Here is a 21,303-nt window from a genome sequence, read left to right as displayed (position 1 = left end):
TTCCCTACACTTGTCACAAAAGACGTCTCTTCTCCCAGCTTTAGAGCAAGGTGAGGGGTTTATGGCAGAGCCCTGGGAAGTAGATTAGCTTCTCTAGCACAGAGTGGTCAGCCAATCCACTTAGGGCTCCAAATGAGTTAAGTTACTTTAGTTGTGAGATGGGAGTTTTCAGAAACTGCCTGCGTAAGTGGGCAAAAGGTTTTAGTAAGAGGACAGTTGTTGAAAGCTATGAATAAAAAAAAATAGGACACTGTCCCTCCACACAATCCTGGGCCATTTCTGTGTATCTCTGACTGGGTATTCTGAACACATAACTGAGGGTAAGATTTAAATAGGTACCTTCATGTATTAACCATATAAAGTACTTCAATAAGTTTTTGAAACGAACTACCATATTTCAGATATTGTGTTTGGTGGGGGGATAGCAAAGACACCTGAAAAAGTTTCTACCCTTAAGAAGTTTATATTCTAATTAAAGGGAAGGAGTGTGGAACAATGAAAAGAACATTAGATTTAAAGTTGCAGAACCTAGGGTTACCTCCTACTTCTGCTGCTATTTGTGGAAAAGTATGGGTTTGTTGTTAGTCAGTTGTTTCAGTTGTGTCTGATTCTCGTGACCCCATCTGGGGTCTTCTTAGCAGAGATGCTGGATGGTTTGCTATTTCTTTCTCCAGCTCATTTTACAGATGAGGAAACTGAGGCAGAGTTAAGTGACTTACCCAGAGTCACATAGATACTAAGTGTCTGAGGTTGTACTGGAACTCAGGTCTACCTAACTCCAGGGCCAGAGTTATATCCACTTCACCACCTAGCTGCTCCATGGCAACTGAGGTTCCTTCAGCTCTCCTGTTTTGTTACTTACTGACATCTGGGGTAGTAGAGCAATTTAATTCTTGGACCTTTACCTTGATCATATGTTAAATACAAGCTCTCTGAGGGCAGTAACCCTTCCTTCCTTCCTTCCTTCCTTCCTTCCTTCCTTCCTTCCTTCCTTCCTTCCCTCCTTCCTTCCTTCCCTCCTTCCCTCCTTCCTTCCTTCCTTCCTTCCTTCCTTCCTTCCTTCCTTCCTTCCTTCCTTCCTTCCTTCCCTCCTTCCTTCCTTCCTTCCTTCCCTCCTTCCTTCCTTCCCTCCTTCCCTCCTTCCTTCCTTCCCTCCCTCCTTCCTTCCTTCCTTCCTTCCTTCCCTCCTTCCTTCCTTCCCTCCTTCTTTCCTTCCCTCCCTCCTTCCTTCCTTCCTTCCTTCCTTCCTTCCTTCCTTCCTTCCTTCCTTCCTTCCTTCCTTCCTTCCCTCCTTCCCTCCTTCCCTCCTTCCCTCCTTCCTTCCTTCCTTCTTTCCTTCCTTCCTTCCTTCCTTCCTTCCTTCCTTCCTTCCTTCCTTCCTTCCTTCCTTCCTTCCTTCCTTCTTTCTCTCCTTCTCTCCTTCCTTCCTTTCTAAAGTTTTTATTACTACAGCCTAGCACATGGCCTTGCACACCATAGGTGCTTAATTAATACTTATAGAATAGAGTGGAATTGAATTCCAGGTCATTCAGGTAAAGCCTCAGGAGGACTGTAATTCACAGAACTCTCAGAGATGAGAAGGTTGCGGTTAGAGAGGAAACACAAGGATATTATTTTCTATTTTCAGTGTCACTGTATTAGTTTCAGCCTTCTTCTCTTCATTCCTGGATGATTCTTACAATAGTCTTCTACCTGAGGTTCCTGCTCCCTGTTCCCTTAGCTCTGATCAACCCTGATCAACCACTGCCAGGCTAATCTTTCCAAAACTCTCCAGTGGTCTTTGTTGTGTAACACATTTCTGGGAAATAAATTGCCTGGGGGTGGATTTTCCTCCTTCACCTAATGAAGGAGCTTTATAAAAACAGTTTCAGAAAATTAAGAAAAGTTTCAGAAATTCTTTAAGGAGTTTTAGCATTTTGGTCACTCCTCTTTGAAATTCCTTCATTTATTCTTTTCTTCATTCATTTAGTAGACAAATATATTGAGAGCCACAGGGGAAATAAGATAACTTAGTTCCTTCCATCTAGCAGCTTCCAAGCTAGAATGAGAGAGAGTGGGTTCACAAAGAATTGTCCTATAACACAATATATAAATGGCATTTTTGAATGATAAAGTTGAGGGTTATTCAAAGAGCAATGGAAAGACATATGGTGGACATGAGTATGCTCCAACACGACACCAACTCAGAACTGTGCAGGAGAACTGATATAGATGATACCATCAGAGAGCTGCAAAGCTTGCCAAGTAGGAGGCTAAGTCATTTGCTGAGATGAGGGATAACCAATGAACAGGTCCTACGCTCTATTTTTATCCTTACGATGACAACAGGATTCCCTTGGGAGAGGTAGGAGTGGGATATGTGTATTATTAATGGAAGGACATGGACAAGAGTTTTCTGGGACATAATGCCATTAGAAGTCAGTGACTTCCATCACTGATATAAGTAGACACTTTGATAAGATAAGATTCGCTGAAGTAGTAAAAATTAGACATATAGACAATAGTGCAACAATAACAGCAATTACGTAGCACTTGACAAATATTATCTAAATTGATCCTCACAAGAACTCTGGGAGATAAGTACCATTATTGCTCCCATTTTACAGATGAGAAAACAGACAGAGGTGAAGTGTCCAGGGTCACACATCCAATAAGTATCTGAGGCCACATTTGAATACAGATCTTACCTTACTCCACAGTCAGTGCTCTAACCAATGCATGACCTAGTTGCCTAATAGGATTTTGACCTAAGAAGAGACTGATTATCAATTAAGTGTGTTGTAGGGTGGTTTCTTATTTGGATATAGGTTAGAGTAGATAGCCCCTGAGATCTCTTCCAACTTTAAGATTCTTTGATTCTAAGAAATTACTTTTTGTTTGATTGAACAAGAGGGTTTTAAATTTAATTTAATTTTTATGATGAAGGTTTTAATTTACCTATTAAGCCTTGAAGAATGGAGGTATTTTCTGATGGCTTCAATTTTCTCCAGGTGATGAATCCATTTTTTCTGGGTATACAAGGGGGAAGGGAAAATGAGGCATTGGGTTAGTGAGGTAGATCAGGAATCATCCAGGAGAGTGTTCTAGGAGTTCAACATAAAGAGCCAAATCTAAACAATTGAGGTATTCTCCATCAATTCCCTGTGGTATGGGGGCAGGGGCATTATAGCTTCATATAAATTTTCCTTCTATCCCATTAATTTTCACTGTGCTTAATTTATAAGTAGAGATCATATAAATTAAAATCACAATAATGAACTGAGTAATGTGAAAAGTAAATCTAAAACTAATAAATGAAGACGTAAGTAGGATTCAGAGTATCAGAGATGATTGAAATCCTACAAATACAAAAAACAGATTTAGCAGTTTCTTGCTTGTATTCAAATTATTCTGGTTTTATTTTTTTTAATTTCCCCCAAATTTATTAATTTGTTTGTTTTCAATTTTCAACAATCATTTCCAAAAGTTCTAAATTTTCTCCCCCTCCCTTCCTCCCTCCCTCCCCAAAAAGGTATGCAATCTTATATGGGTTCTATATATACATTCCTATTAACACACTTTCATATTAGTCATGTTGCATAGAAGAATTAAAATGAATGGGAGAAACCATGAGAAAAACAAAATAAAACATAAAGGAGAAATATTCTGCTTCATTCTCTGTTCTGACTCCATAGCTCTTTCTCTGGATGTGGATGACATTTTGCATCATGAGACCTTTGGAAATATTTTAGTTTCTTTCATTGCTGTGAAGGGCTAAGTCTATCAGAAACAGTCCTCCCACACTGTGGCTGTTACTGTGTATAGTATTCTCCTGGCTCCGTTCACTTCATGCAGCATCAGTTCATATAAGTTGTTCCAGGTTTTTCTGAAGTCCATCTGTTCATCATTTCTTATAGCAAATTATTCTATGGTTAATTATCATAATATCTTATAACAATAGCTTATAATTATTTAGCATTTTGACATTTGCCTGTTTTTTCAACTTCACAACAACCTTGGGAGGCAATGTAGATTCAAGTCTTCCTGACTGTATTTACCAACTCGTAGTGGCCCTTTAAGTAAAGCTGTAAAAATGAAGCTAGTCCAGACTCATGGGCTGTTGTTTCTAAACTGGTCACCTACTACAGAGATGTTGTATTACTACGAGTTTATTCGGGTTCTCTCTTGCCTCCCATTTCTTTGCATTTATGTATCTATGTATAGGTTGTTTCCTCTTCCCCTCCAGTAGAATATAATCTTCTTGAGGGCAGGGACTTGTAAAGTTTTAATCTTTAAATTTCCTATTCTGGGCATAACATCTTGTACATAATAAACAATAAATGTGTGTTGAATTAAATTGAACTTAGGCAGACCTATTGTTCAAGAGATATTTGTTGAATGCCTATTATAGGCAAGGCTCTCTGAGGGACAGAAAAATCATGTAAGAAGCAGTCATTGTCCTTAAGAGCTTGCTTTCTAGTAGGAAGAGAAGACATATGAAAGTGAAATGAAAAGAATGATGTAGAAAAGAAATATGTGGAAAGAGTAAATGTGCAAAGGGTCAGACAAATGGCACATTTATTAAGTGCTATTTTTTAAGCACTGTACTCAGCTCTGAGGGGAGAGAGAGACAGAGATAGAGAGAGATAGAAACAGAGATAGATACACCCACAGACAGAGAAACAGAGACAGAGAGAAAGAGACAGACAGACAGAGATACATATAGAGCACTCAGCACAGTGCCTGGCACATAGGAGGCCTGCAATAAAGGCCTTTGGCTTCTCAGAACCCATTGCTTGACTCAAGGCAGGGCAGTCACCCCCTTCTTATGAGGAAGGGACTTTCCTTGCCCTGCTAGTTTGCTTGTTTTGGGCTAATCTGCTACTTCATGAAGAGTTATGAACATTTTCAAACCTCAAGACTAGGCTTGCGCAGAGGCAGAATTTTGCCAGCACTTAACAACATAGATTTATACATACGATGATTTTAAAAGTAAAAAACGTGATTTGAGTAAATTGTGAGTTCAATGTCCTTCATCAAACTGACTCGTAAGAACTCTTCCTTTATCACTCTGCTAAAACACTACACCTGCCACACTGCAGAGTCTGATTCTCCATGAAATTTGCCTAAAAGCAAGTATATGAAGCATATTGCAAGTACATTTTACAGTAAGAAGAAATCCATCAAAGAAGTTTCATACAACATTTTTCTTGAGTTTAAAAATACTTGACATAAATTTCCTTTCTCCCTTTCTTATTTGGATTAGTAGCTTTTTATGGAAAGATCAATTGTGGAGAGCTGAGTAAGGATAAAAAATATTATAGTTTTAATCAAGCATAATTACCTGCTACATTTGGAAGCCTGGAAGATGGATAGTGGATAGTGTACCTTTGGGAAAGGATACTTTTAAATCATAACAAAACACTCAGGTAGTACATGGGAATTCATGGAAGCTCCTTGGTGTGAGTTATTTTTCTAACAGTGCTTCCAAGTCTCCTATTCCTCCAAAATTCTTGGGGAGACACAGTGGAACAGAGGAAAGATCTGGATTTGAAAGAAGAGGACCTGAAACCCACCCCCAGCTCTTTTTCCTATTGCTTGTGTCACCCTAGGCAAATCTCTTCTCTTTTCTGGGTTTCAGTTTTCTCATTTGTAAAATGAAAGCTCTGGATCACATGACCTTTAAGAGGTAGCCAGGTGGTGCCATGGAAAGAATGACCTGGGGTCAAGAAGACCTGAGTTCAAATCCTGCCTCAGATACTTTCTAGCTAAGTGAACCCATGTGACTAATAATGATGAGCATCTCTTATTAAAAGTCCATAACATTTGGACCTGTTCTAATCTGGTCTTAAAAAACAAGGAGCACTTCCAATTGACTGTAGAACAGAAAACAGTGCTATAAAGGCTGACAAAATAATGGACTAATCCCAAGTCTAAAGTCAGCTGAAAGGAGGCTGTTCTTAATCATGTTTATTTTAAGATAGGACTGAATGTCCATGGTTGTGTCTACATGGCACCTAGCTCAAACATTTTGATGAAAAACATTTTCTTGGAAGCCATAGTCAAAATAGCTAGCAAAGTATTTCCAGGGACAAGAAAACTTTGTGTGTGTGTGTGTGTGTGTGTGTGTGTGTGTGTGTGTGTGTGTGTGTGTGTGTCATTGATAAAATTATGTAATGAAAATGTTGGCCTTAGCGCTACTAACCTCCTCTAGGACTAAATGGTGAGTCTAGGGAAGTAGCTTCTGGCTAATTCGGAGGGCCTGAGGTCAATCACTGTATTAGCATAGCCACTGATTCCTTTTAGAAAGCGTTGTCCCAATGGAGTTTGCCACACTCATCAATCAGCCATAGCTCCTTGGTTACTGGCTAGCACAGGGGTGAATTCAAAACAGGGAGAAAATGGTCAGGTTTTCAGAGCTGGATAATATTTTCTCAGTGGAAATATGTTGTATATCTTGGGATCAAAGGAATCATAAAATATATTGAACCTGGAAGGGACCTTCAAAATTCTCTTGGCAATTATCATCCCAGTTATACAGATGTAGAAACAGGCCTATGGAAATAAACCTGACTATTTGTGTTTACAACAATCATTGTGCTAACTGCTCTTTTGGCCTTGAGGGAGGTTATGGGATCATCTTTGCAGGAGATCTCCCTCTCCTCTCCAAAGGAAGGTAAATTTTGATGGCCAGAAGCTGCCCAGTTAACTTTGGATTTGCTGGCTAGATTTTTCTTTCTTTCTCTCTCCTTTTCTCCTTCTTCCTTCCTTCCTTCCTTCCTTCCTTCCTTCCTTCCTTCCTTCCTTCCTTCCTTCCTTCCTTCCTTCCTTCCTTCCTTCCTTCCTTCCTTCTTTCCTCCCTTCCATCTTTCCACAAAATCTTAAACCCAGTTTGCCCTGAAGCTCATAGATTGGACCATAATAGGTCCCTGACCAAACTTCACTTTATGGCTGTATTTTGGGCCCTTCTGGCTTAGAGTGAATGTCAGTGGTAACTGTTTCTCTTTGGAAGATCGACCCTAAGGGTCTTTCTCTCCCAGCTTGAAATTTTTTCTTTATTTCAATTAAAGGGCCATCCCTTGACTCACTTGTAAAAGAAGCCTATTCACTGAATGGGTATTAACTCACTCCAAGTGAGAGCCTAAAAGGGCCAAGGTCTCCCATTACATCCAGGGCCATCTCCAATCATCCTAATGAATGTCTGGTCATTTCATCCAGATGGCCCTGGAGGAGAAAGTGAGGCTGATGACCCTGAACAGCCTTCCCTCACTCAAATCAAAGTCAACTGCAAGTCATGTCATTTCCCTGATGTCATGGTCCTCTTTGAAAACAAAGGACAAGCACAACAATTTCTAGTACATTACTTTGTATAAATCTTCATGTATTTCCCTTAATTTGTTTTATACTCATCACACTTTTTTGGTACATTCAGAAAGCACAGTTTTTTCAGTCATTGAGCAATGACTAATTTTTAAAATAACTGCAGAATACACGTTTTATTGCTAAAATTGACTGTTATCAAATCTACATATTAAAATATTGGCATTGTCCTCCTATGGCTTTCCCCTGGAATTTTCTTACAGCTTCTAGTCTCCGCTCTAGCTTATAGAATGTAAATGCCCTAAGAGTAGAGGTTAATTCATTCTTTGCATTTGTAGCCCTAGGACCTAACACAGGACTTGGCACATGGTAGGTACTTAATGAATGTTTATTGGTTGATTAATGTCTTGCTACTAATTATTTAAAATTGGGGTGATTTCATGTTTCTTTGTTAGGAATTTTGTCCTTTCAGAACAAAACAAAGGTGGCAGAATTTTAAACATGAAATTATACAGTGATTTCTTCGCAAAGTCAAGTTAAAGTAAGACCATTTCACAACTTGTTAGTACCTCTTAATTAACAATGGCCCCAGGGAGGAACTGTTGCTTAAACTGTAAGTTTTAGATGATATATAAAGTAAAAATGCTCATGCTATTTTTGGCTTGTGTTTATAATACAATATGTGAGTTCAATTGAAATTGAGAAGTTGTGTCCATCTGGTCCAATAAAAATTGACTTAAGAGCATTAGTGGCAGAATCAGTTTCTTCACTGCATAATAAGACTTGCAATATGCAGAGAGATCTTGGGGTCCTTACAATTAAAGATTTTTCTTCTTGTTGGTGTTCAGTCGTTTCAGTAATATCCTTCTCTTTGTGACTAGCAATTGAGGTTTTCTTAGCAAAGATACTTTGGTAAAGAGTGGTCTGCCATTTCTTTCTTCAGCTCATTTTTTTTAACAGATGAAAAAACTGAGGCAAACGGTATTAAGTGACTTGCCTAGGGTCACACGGCTAGTGTCTGAGGCCAGATTTGAACTTTGGAAGATGCATTTTCCTGGCTTCAGGCCCAGCACTCTATCCACTGCACCACATAGTTACCCTAGTTTAACAGGGTCTTCCTCTTGACCACAGATCAAAGAATGTGTTTTTTGGAAGACGATGGTCTAGTAGCTCTAGTCATTCTAACCATGGTTAGAATACTTTAATTGGTCCTTGGTCTTTTTAAGGCAGTAGAGATAATAATTCATCCATACATTCTCATTCTTCAGGATCCTTCTCCATGTTCTTTCAGTGACCATCCAAAGAGAATCCACTCCCAACAATAATTGCCTTCCTGTGGGTCTTTTAACATTTGATGGATACAAGGGCATCACTCAGCCAAGCCATCTTTAATCCCCTCGTCTAACAAAAATACTTGACCCAAATCCTTTTCCCATCATATATTTTGTTGCAACTCAAGACCAATGTATTTATTCTAAATGTTTTTTTTCAGAGCTCTGCAAAGAATGTTCATATTTGATTATATTTGAAAGTTTTCATTGATGAGAGTTGTGCTGGAATGCCATATTTTGCCAAGAAATGATGACCTCTAAGTCATATACATTCTGAAGGAATCAGTGTGAAATAGCTTGTAAACATACGACTTAGCTTTGCATTCTTCATACTCAGACTGGGTGTCTATCCAGCACAAGGTATGACCCAATATATTTCATTCTTTAAATATATATGAAGCAACAATGTATTACAATATATAATTTAATCTTTGTAAAATAGGAAAGCATTTTCCATAGCGTATTTCTAATTTACAGTTCTATTATTACTTATCCATATGATACATATTTATTTCTAATGGTAATACATTCCTTTGGTGGTGACCACCTATTTTATTTTCCTAAGTTATAGTCACTACATTACTCACGAATGGCAGAGTGTGTTGGTTATTTATCTTTGCAAAGTATCTCAAAGTGAATGCAGCTTGAATCGAGCAAGCAAGTACCATAAATTAAAAAGTAGATTTTCTACGAAAAGATGGGAAAAGAGTTTGAATATGATATTAAAGTACATTTTGCCATAAAATGTCACTGTCAAAATGGGGTGAACACAAATATGAACTAGGATTAAATTGGATTTGTATTTTTATTTGAGGGAGTATCAAAGAAATATTTAAAAGGCCTCAGCTCTTTCTAGATCCTTATGTTTTTGATAAAATGGTCATCATGGCTAAAGGAAGGTGGTGAAGGAGATATTTAAACCCACGCATTTATTTGTCAATAAAACACATATTCTATTGGTTCTTTCCCAGTTGCATTGTTTTATCATGTCAATATTTCATAAGATTATATGACTGACTAATGGGAATGGCTATTACCAGTGTTGATGCACTTTGAAAATGGCAATCTATATTTTATGGACCAGAAAAAGATGAAACCTTTACCTTTGACCTTAGTGAGCATCAAAGGAAGATAATGCAAATGAAATTTACCTCTAGTTTCTCATTTTCACAATTAGCTGAGAGCAGCCTCCATGACCTGAATACATTTTAGAACACATCAATGTCTTCCCTATGTTAGTAGAAATCCCTTCCAGACCCAAGATGAGAATTTACTGAAGGAACTAGGCAATCTAAGGAATAAAACTATTTTAATTTAAATCTGGGTGACATATTATATGAAGTTTTATACTTCTATATTTTTTAACTCACAGTGATATGATTCCCATTACTTTTATAATAAAACAATAGTCAGTAAAGATTGTTAGGTACCTACTATGTGTCATGCACTGTGCTGAATGCGGGATGTTTAGTATGGTTTTTTCATCAAAATGTTTAAAAGTACTTGTGGTTATCATAACATTACTGTAAGGAAGATGGATTTTTTGATGAATATTGTTACATAGGATTTTTATGATATAGTTTTATTATCTTTTTTCTTTAACTCTCCAAAAATCTCCTGTTCTAATACTTCATTGTGTCATGGAGGTAAATGAGTTCTCAGGGGCTCTGCAAATGGAATGGAAGCTCCGACTGCTTCTTCAGTATTGGAAAGATTTTGCATATGGTTCCAATGACAGCATATGACTGTGTTCTGAGGACTAGGCTAGTTAAGTGTACAGAGGCTCATAAGTGGGAGGCTGGAAACTAGGTGATGATATCTTTGACCATGAAAACCAACGAAACAAGAGAAATTTCAGTGACATTACTATTAAGGTAAATCCAACTGGGAGAATAAAGGTAAGCAGAAGGGACAATGATAAAAAAAAATATGAGAAAATATGGTCAGATAAAAAATTAAAGTGGTCAAAGAATTAGTGACTAAACAGAAGCCTCATACATATTTATCATTCATATGATGAACATTTTCTATATAAGGGAGTTGGGTTTCGGTGGACATGGTGAGCACTAGGATAACGTAAGCAAAATCAAATTACTTATATTTTAATAATTAGAAAACTGTTGGTCAATAGGGAAGTTATTTTAAATCATCTGTCTATACATATTTTGACCACTGACCCATTAGATCGAAGACAACAATCAATACCAAATTAGAAGAATAGAAATGAGAACATAGCAAATCATCTCCAAACTAACTTATGTAACTAAGTTACTGATGCTGAAAAATGGATACTGGATAAAAGAACAGACATTGACACCAAACACTATCATCATTTCCTAAGCTAGTTTAACTCACGTTAGTCATCATACTGAAGAAGATGAAATGTTACAGGGTTAGGTAGTGGAATATTATAAGTAATATTAACTCATAAAACAGTGAGAAGAGATAGAAGAAAAAGTTTGTTTATTTAAAAAGCAATAATTATTGAGTGTACATTAAGAATCTGGCATCATGCTAGATGTTTGGGACACAAGGGCAAAAATGAAACAAGGAACTTGAAATGAGAAATAGGAAAAATTAATGCATTTAAATTAGACACTTATCTATGTTTAAAATAAGGTTAATCATTTTAAAATTTAACTCATCAGATGTCTAAGAAAATGGAAATATAGTAAACTAGCTATCTTTAATCCCCTCCTCTTACAAAATACTTGGCTGATATCCTTAAAAAGCAAGTGAAAATTATTAAATCAATTCTAACAATAAGAATTTGCATTTATATCGTGCTTTCCCTACATGAAACATGTGTGAATTATTCAAGTATCATAATTCCCATTTTTTAGATGGGAAAATTGAGGCTTAGAAAAGTTAGAGTCACATCTCAAACTCAGGTCTCTAGGCTGAGGACTCTATCCACTATCTCTTGCTGCCTCTGTAAGTAGCAAGCATGTACTGGGAGAATAAGAGCTCAAGATTACATCATACCTTCTTCAAAAGTCTAAACGATATCATATTAATTTATAATTTTGCTGATTGAGAACTGATTTATGAGAATTAAAGATAGTAGTATAAAGGACTTTTGAAATAAATAGGTGATAATGAAATTTTGTCCTTTCTGAGTATTTCCATAGCTCATTTCTTACGGTCAGAACTGCAGTCAGAAATAGGGACACAGTGGATAAAACATTGGACCTGGAGTCAGGAAGACCTCAGACATGTACTAACTGTGTGACCCTGGACAAGTCATTTGACTCTGTTTGCCTTAGTTTCCTCATCTGTGAAATGAACTAGAGAAGGAAATGGCAAACCACTCTAGTATCTTTGTCAAGAAAACCGCAAAATGGGGTCATGAAGAGTTGGACATACTGAAAACCACTGAACAACAACATAGAAATGGTTAGAAGTAAAATCATAAAATCATAAATTTAGAACTGGAAAGCCACTTAGAGCCCATCGAGTTGGACTTACTCAATTGTTTTTAGGTGAGAAGACTGTGGCACAGAGAGGTTAAGCAACTCAACCAAAGTCACACAGGGATTAAGTGGCAGAACTGAGATTTGAACTTGGTTCCTCTAACTCTAAATCCAATATTATTTCATGAATGCTAGTTTAAATTTGCTTTGCAGAGTTGATTGGAAGCCCAAAGTAGTGGGTCTATGAAGTCACTGAAAAGAGAAACATACAAAAACCCAGAGTTCAATTGCTTTTGGTACCTGGAAGTAACTGTTATATGGCAGAGAACACTTCATTTCCTTAGTAATTTTGATTAAGCAGTTAGCACGAAGAACGGGGACTCAGCTTCATCTTGGTTCACAACTCATCTCGACCACTTCAAGCCAAAACCACTTCAAATCAATGGAAACTTAACAGCCTTTTGGCTCAGTCCCACCAGTGCCATGGGGGTCACTTGAGATGAGTTTCATTGGCATGCACTGTCCCAGCTTCCAAGCCCTCCCACTACAGCTTTGGCTGAAGTTGGAGGAAATTGTAGTCTCTAACTTCTTTCAAAGCAGGGCTTGTTGAGTCAGGTCAACCATCATTTATTAAGGTCCTACTATGTTCCAAGGCACCATAACTTTAGGCACTAGCTATATCACTCTGGACAAGTCACTTGACCTCTCTCTGCCTCAGTTTCCTCACCTGTTTACTGAGTATAATAATACCTACCTCCCTGAAGTTGTTATAAGGATCAAATAAGAGCAAACCTTGAAGTATCATAAATAGTAGTTGCTTTTTGGCTAGCCATATACTTTGTATTTATTTCCAGTGCTTAGCACATATTAGGTGCTTAATAAGTACTCTTTTTTCCATCTGAGTATATACCGTATCCTCTGAGTAAAATTGTAGCTCCTTGAAAACAAGGACTGGTTCTTTTTTTTTTCGGTCTTATGGGCAGTCACAAGACCAGTGCCTGGTACATAGGAAATACTTAATAACTGCTTGTTGAATTTAAAAATCTTTGAAAATTCATTTTAAAAGTTTCTCTTCGTGATTTTGGAGTCTTAGAATTAGGAGATCAAATGTATACCATCCATCATCTTCTGAAATTGAGACTAAAAACCTCCCCATTTGGGGGAGTAGGGGGAGGGATAAATGATACATTTAAGAGAAATGCCCCCTTAGAGTTTTCAACATCCTGGAGGAATGCTTTCAATTACAATACAACTGTTACAAATTTGCTCTCACTTTATCTTCATAAGAAAGCCATTTTCCCTACTAGGACCAGTTATTATTTATTATTATTCCTGCAATTAAACATTTATAATGTAAACAAAGCAAGCATGTGTCACTCATCCATCATCTCAGAAAGAATCTTTGGTTTCCCATCAGTTGAATCTCCTTCAAACTACTGGCTGATTGCACTCTGTAAGCTTGTGCATGGGGAAATAAAGGAATCTTTTAAGATAAAAGAAATTATTGAAACTATTTAGAAAGGGTGATGACCTTTTATAAAGACATCCCATTAAAATGTTTTGCATTTTTACCTTGGCCATCATTTTTCCCCTTATACAATCTGCATTATTTATTAAAAAGAGCATTCACAGGGATGGGCAGCAAATTGGCAAATTGGCCTTTGAGCTAAAATGTTAATGTTAAATTTGTAATGAATAAGCCTAACTATTGTATATAAAACAGAGTCCGAGCCTTTTGAGCCCTCTTCTGAGAAAACTCTAGAAGTTTGATTAGTGCTTTTTTGTATGGATATTTTCCCCCCACTGAAGTACCATTCAGTTTTCCAAGCATTTAATTAAGTGCCTACTATGTGTCACATACTATGCGGGGTGTTGGGAATGCAAATAAAAAAGTGAGAAATTCCTGCCCTTAAGAGTTCACTTGGGGAGGGGACCTGGCATGGAATCAGTAAGACTCATCTTCCTGAGTTCTCCTCCAGCTTCAGATACTTATTAATTGTGTGACCCTGGGCAAATCACGTTACCCTGGTTGCCTCAGCTTCCTCATTTATAAAATAAACTGGAGAAGAAAATGGCAAACCACTCCAGTATCTTTGCCAAGAAAATCCAATTGGGGTCATGAAGAGTCAGACACTACTGAAGCAACATAACAGCAACATTGACATATATTGATAAGTGCATAAAAAGGAATTTCTGGGAGCATGAAAAGATGGAACATGTGAAGATTGTATAGAATGTTTTGCAGTTTCCTTATTTATGCATTTTATTTTAAATGTCTACAGAGAGAATGACCTGTACTCTTGGGTAGCAAGTCTCTTGCTTTTTCATTGGAATCTCCCTTTTCCTTGCAAGGGTTACCTGTTGTCCGTTGTATAGACAGAGCTCCCCTGTCAGTTCAGCTTGGTTTGCCAATATTTAGGTGGGAGGTAGCTTACTCTAGTGGATGGACTAGCTGGCTTGGTGAGCCAGCAGGACCCAAGTTGGAGTCTTGCTTCAAATACTGAGATGTGGTGTGACCCTAGGCAAATCATTTAACCTCTCAGCCTCAGTTTTCTTGTCAGTAAAATAAGGATGAAAATAGTACCTATGTCATAGGATTATCATAAACATCAAATGAGATAAAGCATTTTGCAAACCTTAAAGTGCTATATAGTGCTAACTATTATTGAGTTGTTACTATCTATTAGGCACTTTTCTCTGTACTTGGGAGAGATGTGAATAAAACACACCTTTCACCCTAAATAAGTTTAAATTTTGAAAATAAAAGATGGTTAGAATTTGTAATTTGTAATTCATTACCTAAGAAGGTGATGAAAATGTCTGTATCCCACTGTTTGGCATATCCTTTAAGGTTGTAAAAAAAAAAAACAGAAGAAAAAAATGAAACAAGTCCCATCTACATCAAATATATATGGCTGCATACTTTGTAATAGCCAAGAGGTGGGAATAAAAAAGGATGCCCAAAGATTAAGAAATTGACTAAATAAGTTGTGGTTTGTGAATGTATGGGCTATTACTGCGCTGCAAGAAATGGCAGTCTGGAAGAGAGACCCATGATAAACTGATGGAAAGTGAAGGAAACAGAAGTAAAGAAACAATATATGCAAAGATTTTCATGATATAAAGAAAAAGAGGGTCAGTAAATGACGACGTAAAGGGAAAGAGCCACAATGAAAAGAAACTAGACATGAATTATAATTGACGGAGCATGGTCTGGAAGAAGAGATAGGCAGATATAACTCCTTTCCTTCATTGGAGAGGTGGGAACCTATGGGTGTGGAACATTTCATGACTCTGTTGACAGTTTTTGGGGAATTTTTTTGCACTTTATCTCTCTCCCTTTTTTATGCTTAATTTCTAGCAATGGCTCTCTGTCTAGGGGAAGAACAAAAGACAGAATTGCAAATAAGGATGATGCGGGAGAAAAAAGGGATTCCAAATTCGAAAGAGGGAGCACTGGCTTTTGTCCAGAAAGATCAGAAAGGAAAGAACATGGTGACCTTTGATGTGAAGTAAGGCTTACCTCTCACGAGTTCATGGCCCTAACAATTTGGTTAAGTGGGTGAAATTTCTTTGTGATATGTCCTCATCTACTTTTCAAGTTCTCTATTGCTTGTTTAGAATGTAAGACCCTTGAGGGCAAAGGCATTCATTTTTTTCTCTGAATCTGTAGCTGAAGCAACTTGGTGGTGCCTTAGTGCACAGAGTGCTGGGCCTGGAGTCAAGAAGACTTATCTTCCTGAGTTCAAATCCAGCCTTAGACGTGTAATAGCTGTGTAATCCTGGGCAAGTCATTTAATCCTGTTTGCCTCAGTATCCTCATCTGTAAAATGAGCTGGAGAACAAAATGGCACACCACTCCAGAATCTCTGTCAAGAAAACCCCAAAAAAGGTCACAAAGAATCACACATGACTGAAAAAGCAAACAACTGAACAATAAATCTGTAGCTGCTCAGAGCAGTGTAGGCACATCTTAACAAATGCTTGCTGATTGACCGATTATATTTTACAGGCTTTCTTTCTCTTGCCAAAGGGAATCCATCAAACCCTTCTCTGCCTGGAGAAAGGCACTACATTAATGTTAGCTACCTTACAGGGTTGTTGCAAAGATCAATTGAGGTGATATATGTGAGGCACACTTTAAGCCTTTAAGTACTATATAGATGTTATTATTATAAACACATCACAGTGGAGAAAGATTACTCTTACACATCACTGTGGATAGAACACCAGGCCTGTAGCCAGGAAGCCCTCAGTTCAAATCAAGCCTCAGGCATTTATTAGCAGTGTGACCCTGGGCAGGTCACTTCACCTCTACCTCAGTTTCTTCATCTGAAAAATGGGGCTAGTAATAAGACCTAACTCATAGGGTCATTATGACGAGCAAATGAGATAGTGTATGTAAAGTCCTTTGCAACTCTAAGGCATCATCATCTTGTCCAGAAAGGATTTCCTTTTCATTTCTGATTATTTCTCCCTGGCTACTCTTCTAATTCTAAATCATTTTCTTAGGGCATTCACCAAAAGGGGTTTAAGACTTCACTGTCTGTTTTAATATTCTCAACTGGTTGCCAAAATGTGCCGGCAAGCTTTCCCAAGTGTCTGCCAACTAAAGCTTTCAGAAACCTGACTGTGGCATGTTTTCTCGTTGTTTCCCAGCACCGTTAGTAGTAGGGATGGGTGAACCCAATTACGGTTTGGGTTAGTTGGATATCTCCAATGTTTATTCAAACATCCTGGTTTCAATAAAAACCCTGAATGTGGTTGGCCAAAACTTTTTTTTCCCCCATTAACTTTTAAATCCCCGTGTGTTTCAAGGGAAATATGAGTCGTATGTTTCTGATTCATTTACACTTAACTCATCAGAAGATTATTTTGCCAGGTCTGTTTCACGTCCAAGACTTATGCACCTCTTGAAATCTTGAAAAATAGGATGTCATTAGTAACACTATGAAATATAAACCAATATGAAGGGGAGAAGCATTGAACCAAGTTTTGGGTTGTTTCTAAGGTTGGCTGAGATCCCCTTCTGAGTCTTCATGCTTAAAAAGCCAGTGTTGTTCCTTGACTATTTCCAGAAAATAGGACTCTTTTCCTTGTGCAAAGGAGGTAATCACACATGTGGTAACAGGTAATTAGCAAGCACATATGTGAAAATAAGCTGGGAATGTTGTACCAGCATTTTAGCTTCACCTTCGTGGGCCCCTGCAGAAGCGAGGCTGCGTGCCAAATTAACCACTGGGAACTCAGACAAATCGAAAGGGACCAAAGAAATCCTTATTTTCCACCCCCTCCCCAAACTCAGGTCATACAGAGCAAATTTGGGACTATTAAGAATTGTGGGAGTGAAAATAAATGATTTGAACCCGGCCGGACTTGAAAATGTAGCTGTTACTGGATTAATGTGGATTTGTACAAACAAGTCTTTTTCTTATTTAACAGTGGTTGATTTTTTTTTGAGATGTCCTTCAATTGGAGAATGACTACAAAAGCTGGTGTGTCAACGGGATGGGAGGTTACGGCTCTAGAAGAGATAATAGCAAGACTTAGATGTACTGATAGAAAACGAAATGAAAAGAACCTGAGAAATAACCTACCCGATGATGACAATAATAAAAATGAAAAGAATAGTAAAATAATCCAAATTGTATGTCATGAAATTCGAGGAACAAGCTTGACCCCAAAGAAGAGAAAATTGAAGACACCTCTCCTCACCTTTTTCGCAGAGGTGAGGGCCTATGGCTACGGAACACTGCATAGATCACACTTTTTCTGTATGTGGTTTGGTTTTTCATTTTTATTTCCATCCTTTTTTATTTTTAATAAGAGGTGGCACTCTGGGATGGGGAGGGCAGACAGATATGGGGTGAGGATTAGGAAGTATTGGTGACGGTAAAACAAGAGATAAATTTATTAAAAATACTATTTTTGTAATGAATATTTTGTGATTGATTTAGGAAGGTATGCTCTCTTTAAAAGCAAAAGCAGAACAAATCCATTTAGCAGAATTTAGAGTTTCCATGGAATTGATAAAATGTGGGAATATAGACCTGATTCATTACTTCATTGGGAAGTGAGCTCCTAGGGGGCCGAAACTATGTTTTTGGCCTTTCTTTTTATCCACTGTCCTTGCTATGGCACCTTAGAGAGAGGGAGAGAGAGAGAAAGTAAGAGAGAGAGAGAGAGAGAGAGAGAGAGAGAGAGAGAGAGAGAGAGGAGAGAGAGAGAGAGAGAGAGAGAGAGAGAGAGAGAGAGAGAGAGAGAGAGAGAGAGAGAGAGAGAAAGAGAGAGAGAGAGGGGAAGACAGAGAGAGAGAAGGAGAGGGGGAAAGAGAGACAGAGAGAGAGACAGAGAGACAAAGAGAGAGACAGAGAGAGGTGGGGGGGAGAGAGAGACAGAGAGAGAGAGAGAGAGAGAGCACACTGAATGAATTAATGCTTACTGACTTACTGATGACCTGGTCTGTGTTGCCTAAAAATCATAAAGATTTTGGAAAGTTGCAAATAAGTTTTTTTCCCTCATCTTGCTTCTTATGTCAGGGGTTCAGAAGACCAGAGTCATGCCTTATCACTGTGGTCAGGATCTTGCTCTGATGGATGGCCTGTCTAGATTTCAGGGAACCTAACCAAGTGTAAGAGAGTTGGGTGTACATCGGGGAAAGGGAGGCAGGACTCACAATTCTGCTAATGAATGCCTGTTGTTCAGAGGAGATGGTTAGGTCTTAGTTCCTCCTACCACGTAGGAACTTCTTTCTAACAGATGAACGGGATAACATGGAACACAAAGGTGGTCTTAAGGGACCTCTCTCTAGATCACTCTGTCTGGGTTATTCCAGGGACTATTTGTAGATTCTGAAGACTTTCCACTTCACCAGGAGAACATGAAGGTCACTTGCTCAAATCTGAGGCTTGAAAATAGGAAATATTGTCCTTTTAGAGCTGAACCATGTTGACTTGTTTAGCTGTTATTTTTCAGTGGGATGAAATTAGTGTCTGTCCTTAGCAGTGGTCAGTCCTAGAAAAGGATTGAGCCAATTTCATGCCTTTTTATCACAACAAGGGACATCGAGGGTCCATCTGGTTGACAATAGCATATTTGACTCTGGTCCAAATGGATGAAGGATATTTTCTATCAGGGTGAAATGTCCTCTGTCTGAATTTGCCGTCCTTTTTATTATATTCTCTCAACCCAATCCTCATTTCTGTTGCCTTGGAGCACATGAGAATAAGTCAGATTTGTGTCAGAACTCTTCATTTTTTCTACTTTTCTGGCTAAAAGAAATGCCCTGCTTCGAACTTTGCTTAAACACAGTTGCCTTTTGTGCAAAGAGAGTGATATAAGGGCAATGAGGCAAGTTAAAATCAGATCAATAAAAATAGCACGCTATGTGTTACAGCTGCAAATCATAACAATTAAAGAGAAATACTGGTTACATTTACCAAATTGTAGATAGAAACACATAATTATATGTTCCTTGCCCCCTCAACACCTTTTTTTCTTTTTCTTCTAATTGTGCCGCTTTTATTCAGACCAGAATGAAAATATTTATGTCCCTATGAGCAGTGATTATGCCTGATGCAAGTAATATATTTATCCTTCAAATCTGTGATATTTTATTTGGAAATGATGCTTACATTGCTATGGAATGGCAAAATTTTCCATCTTTGTTTGTTTCTGACTTTTCTAGGACACTAATTTAAGGATGCATTTTCTTTCAAAAAATACTGATATTTTTTGCTGTAACATTACCTTTACTTCTCAATATGTTCTTTTCCCTCCTCTGTTCACCAAGAGGTAACCCTTGTAACAAAGAAAAGAAAGAAAGTGATTCCTCAAACTAATATATCTCCTGTGTGGTGGTATGTTCAGTATTTCCTACCCATATTCTCCCACTTCTACAAAGAAGAGAAAGAGGTACATTTTCTTGGTCATTATATAATTCTACATAGGTATGTATTTTCAAGAACTTAGGAATTCCATCCTCTAGCCTATGGACAAAAATTTTAATATTCATTTGAATATGGTTATATGTATGTATGTATGTACACATGTATATATGTATTGCATATATAGTGTATATGTGTGTATATACATACATATACATGCATACATATATATAAACATATCTTTTCCTTGGGGAATTTTCATTTAGAAAAACCAAGCCCAAATTAAATGGAATTTCTATTCCATGGTATTTGATTAATTGTGAATTCTTTTCCAATTCATTTAGGCACATCAGAAGAAGCCTTGTCTGAGATTTCTATCACAGATTTAGTTTTTGTGTTCTATTGTTTTTACTGTTTCATCAAAACCCTATGGAATCGTCACTTTATCTTCTTTGGCCTCCAAGTTATGAGATTCTCGAACCCTCTCTGTCCCCATCAGGAGAAGTGGGTGGCAATCGACTATTTTCCCTCTGGGATATTGTTGGAATAGGCTGCTTTTATGTGTATTATTTTCTTACTCAATGAGCTTCAGAAGACAAAAAGCTATCAGTCTGCTACTCAGTGACTGACTTCAACACAAAAATACCCTTAGGGGAACCACTGTGCCAGCCAGAATAGAAGACACTGCTTCGTGTTTAGGGTTTTTTTTTTTTCTGGTGAAAATGAATCCGAAAGTCAGGGTAGTTGGAGCATGGGGCGTTCCAGGGGGAGCCCCACGATCAATTGGAAAAGGGAAATGTGAATCCTAAATAGCTATTTGGTCTTACCACTCCAGTAGCAGAAATTGTTAAAATGATATCTGGTCTGAAGCTTCTGCTGCCACAATTGAATTTCAGTAGAAGTGTCTCATACTGGGCATAAATATATGAATAGTAGAAATTCCATTGGCTCTTTAATGAATCCAGAGGGGTTGCCGAACCAACGTGTCATCATTGGGAGATTTTTTTTCCTGTCAGGGAAAACTGTCCCATTGTAAGAGGTATCATTCTCTCAATAGAACTGCCCTTGAAGTGTTAATGGAATATATATGTACTATATGTATATATGTATGCATATATGTGTATATATGTGCACACAATACATATATACTATATATATCATTTTTCAAAATCTCAGATTGCTGTTACAAAGTCAAATACTGCTTCCTTTACTTTTATTCCAGTGGCACTGACGTAGCCTAAGCTTTCAAAGAGCCGACATGGTGTCAATCAAATGTCTAATACACAGAAATGTTACAATGTCAATGAAAGAGTTCCCATTAATTTTCAGGAATTTCTGATTTTTGGAAGCCCTGGAAGACATTGTGACTTATTT

The 21,303-nt window shown here is 37.7% G+C and overlaps 1 long non-coding RNA gene across 3 annotated transcripts in view; it reads left to right on the top strand.

Annotated features, from left to right (window-relative positions):
• The window catches only part of LOC140497579 (uncharacterized), a 69,779-nt gene extending 52,097 nt beyond the window's left edge, over positions 1 to 17,682 (top strand). For all 3 annotated transcript variants that reach the window (XR_011964736.1, XR_011964735.1, XR_011964737.1), the window contains 3 exons: positions 8,792 to 8,990; positions 15,405 to 15,555; positions 17,486 to 17,682. This is a non-coding gene — a long non-coding RNA (uncharacterized lncRNA). The remainder of the gene's footprint in view (positions 1 to 8,791; positions 8,991 to 15,404; positions 15,556 to 17,485) is intronic.
• Positions 17,683 to 21,303: the final 3,621 nt, after the last annotated feature.

This window comes from Notamacropus eugenii, chromosome 3 (assembly GCF_028372415.1).
Source record: "Notamacropus eugenii isolate mMacEug1 chromosome 3, mMacEug1.pri_v2, whole genome shotgun sequence".
NCBI classification, from domain to species: domain Eukaryota; kingdom Metazoa; phylum Chordata; class Mammalia; order Diprotodontia; family Macropodidae; genus Notamacropus; species Notamacropus eugenii.
Note: the sequence above shows the minus strand (reverse complement) of the source record. Positions and strands in the feature narration are given on the sequence as shown.